This window comes from Dipodomys merriami, unplaced genomic scaffold, assembly GCF_024711535.1.
Source record: "Dipodomys merriami isolate MVZ:Mamm:240054 unplaced genomic scaffold, mDipMer1.0.p SCAF_525, whole genome shotgun sequence".
Taxonomy (NCBI): Eukaryota; Metazoa; Chordata; class Mammalia; order Rodentia; family Heteromyidae; genus Dipodomys; species Dipodomys merriami.
Genome location: NW_027206097.1, coordinates 249,388 through 256,606, shown reverse-complemented (window position 1 = coordinate 256,606; position 7,219 = coordinate 249,388). Strand labels below are relative to the sequence as shown.

Sequence of the window (7,219 nt, the reverse complement as noted above, 5' to 3'; positions counted from 1 at the left end):
CTCTACCACTAAGCCACCTTCCCAGTCCAAGGAGATTACTCTAAGGAGGAGCTTCAATACCTATGCGCATCTGATCATACAAAATAATAATAGAAAGTAACTCTAGAAAATGGGAACAAAAGGTTTTATCTTTGTTGTTTTTTCATTTAGTATAGAACACTGCACAAATTTACTTGTCATCCTTGCACAGGGGCCATGCTAATCTTCTCTGTATCATTCCAATTTAGTATATGTGCTGCCTAAGTGAGCACTTCTTTTTCTTTTTGCCTTGCTGTTCGTTTATCTGTTTTTAGGGAATAATGGAGGGCACAGAAATGGAAGAACATCCAGTACTAGTGGCTTATGCCTGTCATCCTAGCTACTCAGGAGGCTGAGATCTGAGGATCGTGGTTCAAAGCCAGCCTAGGCAGGAAAGTCCGTGAGGCTCTTATCTCCAATTAGCTACCAGAAAACTGGACATGGCATGATGGCTCAAATGGTAGTGCTCTGGCCTAAAGCTGAAGAGCTCAGGGACAGTGCCCAGGCTCAGAGTTCAAACCCCATGACCAACCAAAAAAATAAATAAATGGTACCACATAGTAACCCCCCAGTTACTCAGGAGAGTACATAGGAGGATTGCAATCCAGGCAAAAAGTGAGACTCTATTAGAAAAATAAGCAAAAAGAAACGAAACAAGGGGCTGGGAAGGTGGCTCAGTCATAGAGTGTTTGCCTCACATGCTTGAGGCCCTGGATTCGATTCCTCAGCACCACATAAGCAGAAAAAAAGCCGGAAGTGGCTTTTTGGCTATAGCTCAACTGGTAGGGCGTTAGCCTTGAGCTGAAGAGCTGAGTGATAGTGCCCAGGCCCAGAGTTTAGCCCCACAGCTGACAAAAAAAGAAACAAAACAACAGGAAGTATGGCTCAGACCGTATAGATCAAAAAGCTAGAAGTAACTATGGCTCAAATAAGAAAGTGCTAGTATTGAGCACAAAAGCTCAGGGATAGTGCCCAGGCTCTGCATTCAATCCCTAGGACTGGCACCACACAAACAAACCTGAACTCTGGACCAAAAAAAAAAAAACAAAACTGTGTACACCCTATTAAACAGTAACCTTCCCTTATCCACTACCACGTGAGCCACACCCTACAGGGAGAGCCCTTTAGTAAGAGACTGTAGGAAGGGGCCTGTGCAGCTCCACACTGCTGATCTCAGAGGTGTCTCCTCATTTGGCTGTTTCTGAATTGTAACCTTTATAATATATGATAGTGATTTTAAGTACTGTGCATAGATTCCCTCAACTCTATGAGTCTTCTAGCAAATTACTCGGGATTTAAGAACCTTTAAATTTGAGGTTAAAGCTACTCAGAAGTTACCATTCTAGAGGCATGGAGACTCCGGAGTGACTGGAACCTGAGGTAGTGGCATCAAGAGGACTGTACCTTGAACTTGGGACTCTGCAGTGACTTGAGGTGGCTATCAGACTGAAATACATCCAGCTGGGGTGGAAATGGTCAGTTCATTCTTTGACAAAATTCTGACTAGTGTTATATATTCCAAACAAGAAACCTGCTCTTTAAATATATATGGGTGATACTGGGATACTCCACCCTTTCCAGGGGATAGAAGGTTAAAAAAAACTTTCTCTGGGGCTGGGAAGGTGGCTCAGTGGTAGAGCGCTGAGGCCCTGGGTTCGATTCCTCAGCACCACATAAGAACAAAGAAAAAAGCCGGAAGTGGTGTTGTGTTTCAAGTGGTAGAGCGCTAGCCTTGAGCTGAAGAGCTGAGAGACAGCGCCCAGGCCCAGAGTTCAGGCCCCACGACCGGACCCCTCTCCTCCCCACCCAAAAAAAAAAAAAAGACTTTCTCTGTCACATACTTCCAGTCAGGATATTCCGGCTTACCTGACTGCCAAAACAAAGTGGTCAAAAGAGCATTGATTAAAACCTCTGAGGGGCTGGGAAGGTGGCTTACTGGTAGAGTGCTTGCCTAGCATGCACAAAGCCCTGGGTTCAATTCCTTAGCACCACATAAACAGAAAAGGCTGGAAGTGGTGCTGTGCCTCAAGTGGTAGAGTGCTAGCCTAGAGCAAGAAGCTCAGGGACAGTGCTCAGGGCCCTAGTTAAAGCCCCAGGACTGGCAAAACAAACAAACAAACAAAAAAAAACAAAACTAAAACAACAACAAAAACCCTCTGAAATTGTGAGCCAGTACAAACCTTTACTTAAGTCAGTTTTCTTGAGTATTTTGATATCACTAAGAAACAGAATAATGATTATTTTGCTTTTTGTTTTTGTTTTTTTGGTTGGTTGTGGGTCTTGCTGAGCTCTTTCACTCAAGGTCACTTTGAACCACAGCACTACTTCTCATTTTCTGGTGGTTAATTGGGTAAGAGTCTAATGGACTTTTCTGCCCAGGTTGGCTTTGAACTGTCATCCTCAGATCTCAGCCTCCTGAGTAGCTAGGATTACAGGTGTGAGCCACCGGCACCCGGTTTAAGGAACTTTTAAAACTTAAAATATCCGGGGCTGGGAAGGTGGCTCAGTGGTAGAATGCTTGCCTTGCATGCCTGAGGCCCTGGGTTTGATTCCTCAGCACCACAAAAGCTAAAAGAAAAAAGCCGGAAGTGGCGCTGTGGCTCAAGTGGTAGAGCGCTAGCCTTGAGCTGAAGAGCTCAGGGACATCGCCCAGGCCCAGAGTTCAGGCCCCACAACTGGACCCCCCCCCCTAAAAAAAAAGCCTTAAAATATCCATATAGCTGATGCAATTTTTGTGTATATTAAACTGCAAAACAGTATCATGTCTTTACAATGCAGGATTTCATCTGTTTTTGCAGGTATTATAGGCCACTTACTTTTCAGGGTCAACGTTTTCCAACGTAATACCCATGGCATTAAGCACAGTAAGCACATAAAATTAAATTTAAAAATCCAACACTTATATTTTACAGTAAAAAGGGAAAGCAACATGCTGTTCATAAAATATTTTATTTTCTTAAAACTCTTCATTTTGATAGTACTGAGACTGAACTTGAGTCTCATATTTGCTTGGCAAGTGCTCTACTACTTAAGCCTGGCCTCCAGTCATTTTTGTTTCAGTGCTTCTGTTTATTTTTCGTATAAGTTCTTGTGTTTTTGCCTGCTGCCAGTCCTGGATCATAATCCTCCTACCTCAAGTTAGCTGGGACCATAGCTTGTACCACTGAGACTAAACTTCAACCCTCTTAACAGTAGATAAAACTAGAGACAGACATATTGATGTAGCAAGCTGCAAGAGAAACAAATCTAAGAATAATAAACCTGCTAATAAATATATTATAGGAGCTGGGAAGGTGGCTCAGTGGTAGAGCGCTTGCCTTGCATGCATGAGGCCCTGGGTTTGATTCCTCAGCACCACATAAGCCAAAAAAAAAAAAAAAAAAAAAAAAAGCTGGAGGTGGCACTGTGGCTCAAGTGGTAGAGTGCTAACCTTGGGCTGAAGAGCTGAAGGACAGGCCCAGAGTTCAGGCCCCATGACTAAATAAATAAGTAAATAAGTAAGTAAATATAATGTTCTGTATCTATTATGTGCCTAAATTGTTTAGTCATTATTTTTAGCCCTACTCTAGAAAATTGTCCCAAATTACTTTGATTCACTGTGTATTAGGCCACAAGAGTCAGAAGCACCTTCTATGCTATGCCAGGTACTAAAAGCCTATGTCAAGCTAGACTGACACCCAACAGCTTCTGTTTATCAGGTTCCTTTCTGAAATACCAAGCCAAATGGACATAGATGTTTTAAATACACAATATGAAAGAGTAAAACAAAGCAAAACAAAAATAGAAGTGCTAACACAGTGCCAAGGTATAAAATATCTTTCCTAGAAATAAGCTCTATTTTTACAGTGACACCAAGACCTATTATGTCATCTGGTATTATTATCTCCTATCTCTCTGGTAGCAGCTAAGTAACCAAACTTGCTATTTTCTGGACTTCTTTCTCTCTTCCCTCCCCGACCAGGCAAGGCATAAGTGAAATAAAAAAGAAATCTCTATGTACTTTTCCCTTCATCTCCAAAGACACTTCAACATAAGTTTAAGCAGCTAAGAAGGGGTTAAGATACTTCAGATATACAGTTAAGAATCTATCTTTGTGTAACAAGTATATTCCTTTTACTCTCACACTGGAGAAGAACATAAAAGCAGGAAGTTTGTAAGCAGTGTGGCCATCTACTCTGGGTAGCCTTCCAGACAAGTATCATCTAATCACAAGTTAGTAGACCCCTATGTCCTTTAAGAACATTCAGGAAACAACCTACTCTGCAAATTTAGCTTTTCTTTATGATGAGCTATTTAAAAATTACTGCTTTTTTTAAACTGCCTTTTCTAACATTTCCTCCTCTGGATGCTATTTGTGTGTTCCTAAGAAATACTTAAGAGCTTAGATTTCACAAGTCTTACACAGACTCAATGAGTTTTATGATTTGAAGATATAACTTGAAGGCACACAGTGTGACCAGGAATAAGCCACCTTACCTATAAATACTTATCTTAATACATATGCAGTAGCAAATTATTTTGTCTACATCAAATTGAATACGTTATGACATTTTAAAAGATATGGGAATAGAGTCTTCTTTTGTGCTGGTACTATGGAGCCTGAGCACCATCCCTTAGCTCTTTTGCTCAAGGATAATGAGTACCACATGTGCCACAGCCTCACTTTCAGCTTTTTGCTGGTTGACTGGAAATGAAAGTTACAGACTTTCCTGTGCAGGCCGGCTTAGAGCAATGATCTTCAGACCTCAGCTTCGGCCTCTTGAGCAGTGTGAGCTAACAGCACCCAGTTACTGCAATTCTTTTTGCAAGAAACTTGGTAATAAGAACAGATTCAACGGGCTGGGAAAGTGGCTCAGTGGTAGAATGCTTGCCTTGCATGCATGCGGACTTGGGTTCAGTTCCTCGGCATCACATAAGCAAAAAAATTCCTGGAAGGGGTCCTATGGCTCAAGTGGTAGAGCGCTAGCCTTGAGCTAAAGAGCTGAGGTACAGCACCCTGGCCTAGAGTTCAGGCCCCATAACTGACCAAACAAACAAACAAAAAAGAACAAACTCAACAGTCAAGAGTCCTAGGCTTGGGGCTGGGAAGGTGACTCAGTGTGTAGAGTGCTTGCCTTGCAAGCATGAGGCCCTGGGTTTGATTCCTCAGTACCACAAAAGCATAAAAAGGCAGAAGTGGCCCTGTGGTTCAAGTGGTAGAGCTCTAGACTTGAGCTAAAGAGCTGAGGGAGAGTGCCCAGGCCCAGAGTTCAGGCCCCACAACAGACAAAAGAGTCCTAGGCTTCTTGAATTCAAGCCATTGCTTGTCAGATGTCTAACTGCAAGGAGATTACTTAATCTCAGTTTTCTTTGTTTACTGGGGACATTTCCCATCCCAGAGAAGCTTTTGTAGCAATGAATGGAGGTAACTTACTAAGCATTCATTTAGCCTATCTATCATAACTGTTCTTTTGATGAGATGCTCTTTAAATTTCCTTGTACTTCCTACAAGCTGTGCTAGCCTCCAGGGATTAAAAGTGGAAAGCAAGATTATGGCTAAAAGTGATTGTCCATCTATGTACCTTTTTTCTTTAGGAGAAAGGGTGTTGTAGGGCTTGAACTCAGGGTCCCTGTTGCTGGGCTTCTCACTCTACCACTGAGCCACAGCTCCACTTGTGGGTTTTTCTTTCTTTAGTAGTTGACTGGAGATAAGAGCCTCAGTTTCTGCCTGAGCGAGCTTCACACTGTGACCCTCAGAAATCAGCCTCCCGAGGTGTTTAGGATGGAGGCCAGGGCCACGGGTGCCCGGCTTGCACCTTACATGTTCTTTTCAGTCGTAACAACTTAATTGACAAGACAGGCCTGGATTTCAGAAGACGATTCTGAACAGAAACTACATTTCAAGTTTCGCTACTGGCCAATGAAGGAGCCTGATTCGGTCCTCAGGTAAAGGCAAAATGGCCAACACAGCAACGACAGCAATTCCACAACCTCCCAACCAGCCTACAACAGGACTCAGCGACAGCAGCTCGGCCTGGGCGCTGCCGGTCCCACCGGCCGGAGGAACTCATGGGAGAGGAAAGGAAAAAAGGCTCAGCTCACCCATCTCCCGACCCCAGGGAGCTGGCGGAGCCCTGACCTGACTGCGAGCCTGCGCCCCGCCGGGCGGGCCTGGCGCCAGGACCACCGCCGGCCCCGCATCCCCGCATCCCCGCATCCCCGCCGGGCAGGCCTGGCGTCAGGACCACCGCCGGCCCCGCATCCCCGCATCCCCGCATCCCCGCCGGGCAGGCCTGGCGCCAGGACCACCGCCGGCCCCGCATCCCCGCATCCCCGCATCCCCGCAGGGCCTGGCGCCAGGACCACCGCCGGCCCCGCATCCCCGCATCCCCGCCGGGCAGGCCTGGCGTCAGGACCACCGCCGGCCCCGCATCCCCGCATCCCCGCATCCCCGCCGGGCCGGGCCTGGCGCCAGGACCACCGCCGGCCCCGCATCCCCGCATCCCCGCATCCCCGCAGGGCCTGGCGCCAGGACCACCGCCGGCCCCGCATCCCCGCATCCCCGCAGGGAAGGCCTGGCGTCAGGACCACCGCCGGCCCCGCATCCCCGCATCCCCGCATCCCCGCCGGGCCGGGCCTGGCGTCAGGACCACCGCCGGCCCCGCATCCCCGCATCCCCGCATCCCCGCCGCGCCGGCGGCCTCGGCCAGACCGGGGAGCCGCGGCGGCTCGGCCGTGCCCTTTAGTGACCTCTGCCCGGGGCTGGGGCCGGCGGCTCCGAGGCGGAGGGGCCCGGTTCCCGGCCCGGCCCCCGGGGCCGCGGCGCCCTCCACCTGCCCTTGCCGGGCGCAGCCACCGCCCGGCGCGGTACCGGACCCGGCTCCGACCCTCCGGCCGGGCCCGGGCCCCGTCCCGCCGCCGACACGCACGCAGCGGCGGGCGGCCCGCTACTCACCGGCCGCGCGGCGGACGGCGCACTTCCCGGGGCGCCCCTCGGGGGCGGGCGGCGGGCAGGGCAGACACAGCGCAGGGTTCGGAGGCCGTCCGGCGCCCGCCGGGCTCTGCGGCTCGGCTCCCCCGCTCGGCTGCCCCGCTCGCCTCCCGCCAGCCTCGGCGCCCGCCGGGCTCCCCCGCTCGCCTCCCGCGCGGTCCCGGCCCACGGCTGAGGACGCAACGGTCGGACGCCGCCGGGAGCACAGCGTCCCGCCCCTTTCGGCAGGAA

The 7,219-nt window shown here is 49.1% G+C and overlaps 1 protein-coding gene and 1 non-coding gene across 5 annotated transcripts in view; both read right to left on the bottom strand.

Moving 5' to 3' along the window:
* Positions 1 to 7,189, bottom strand: part of LOC138811411 (protein ABHD18) — a 32,074-nt gene extending 24,885 nt beyond the window's left edge. For 2 of the 4 annotated variants that reach the window (XM_069999158.1, XM_069999160.1), the window contains exon 1: positions 6,953 to 7,188. The gene's annotated coding sequence lies outside the window, so the exon portion shown is untranslated. Of the gene's footprint in view, positions 1 to 5,579; positions 5,692 to 6,952 lie in introns of those variants that run through there. The other 2 variants (XM_069999162.1, XM_069999159.1) reach the window with 2 other exon arrangements.
* On the bottom strand, positions 146 to 251 carry LOC138811420 (U6 spliceosomal RNA). Its single transcript, XR_011367378.1, has one exon. It is a non-coding gene; the product is annotated as a U6 spliceosomal RNA (small nuclear RNA).
* Positions 7,190 to 7,219: the final 30 nt, after the last annotated feature.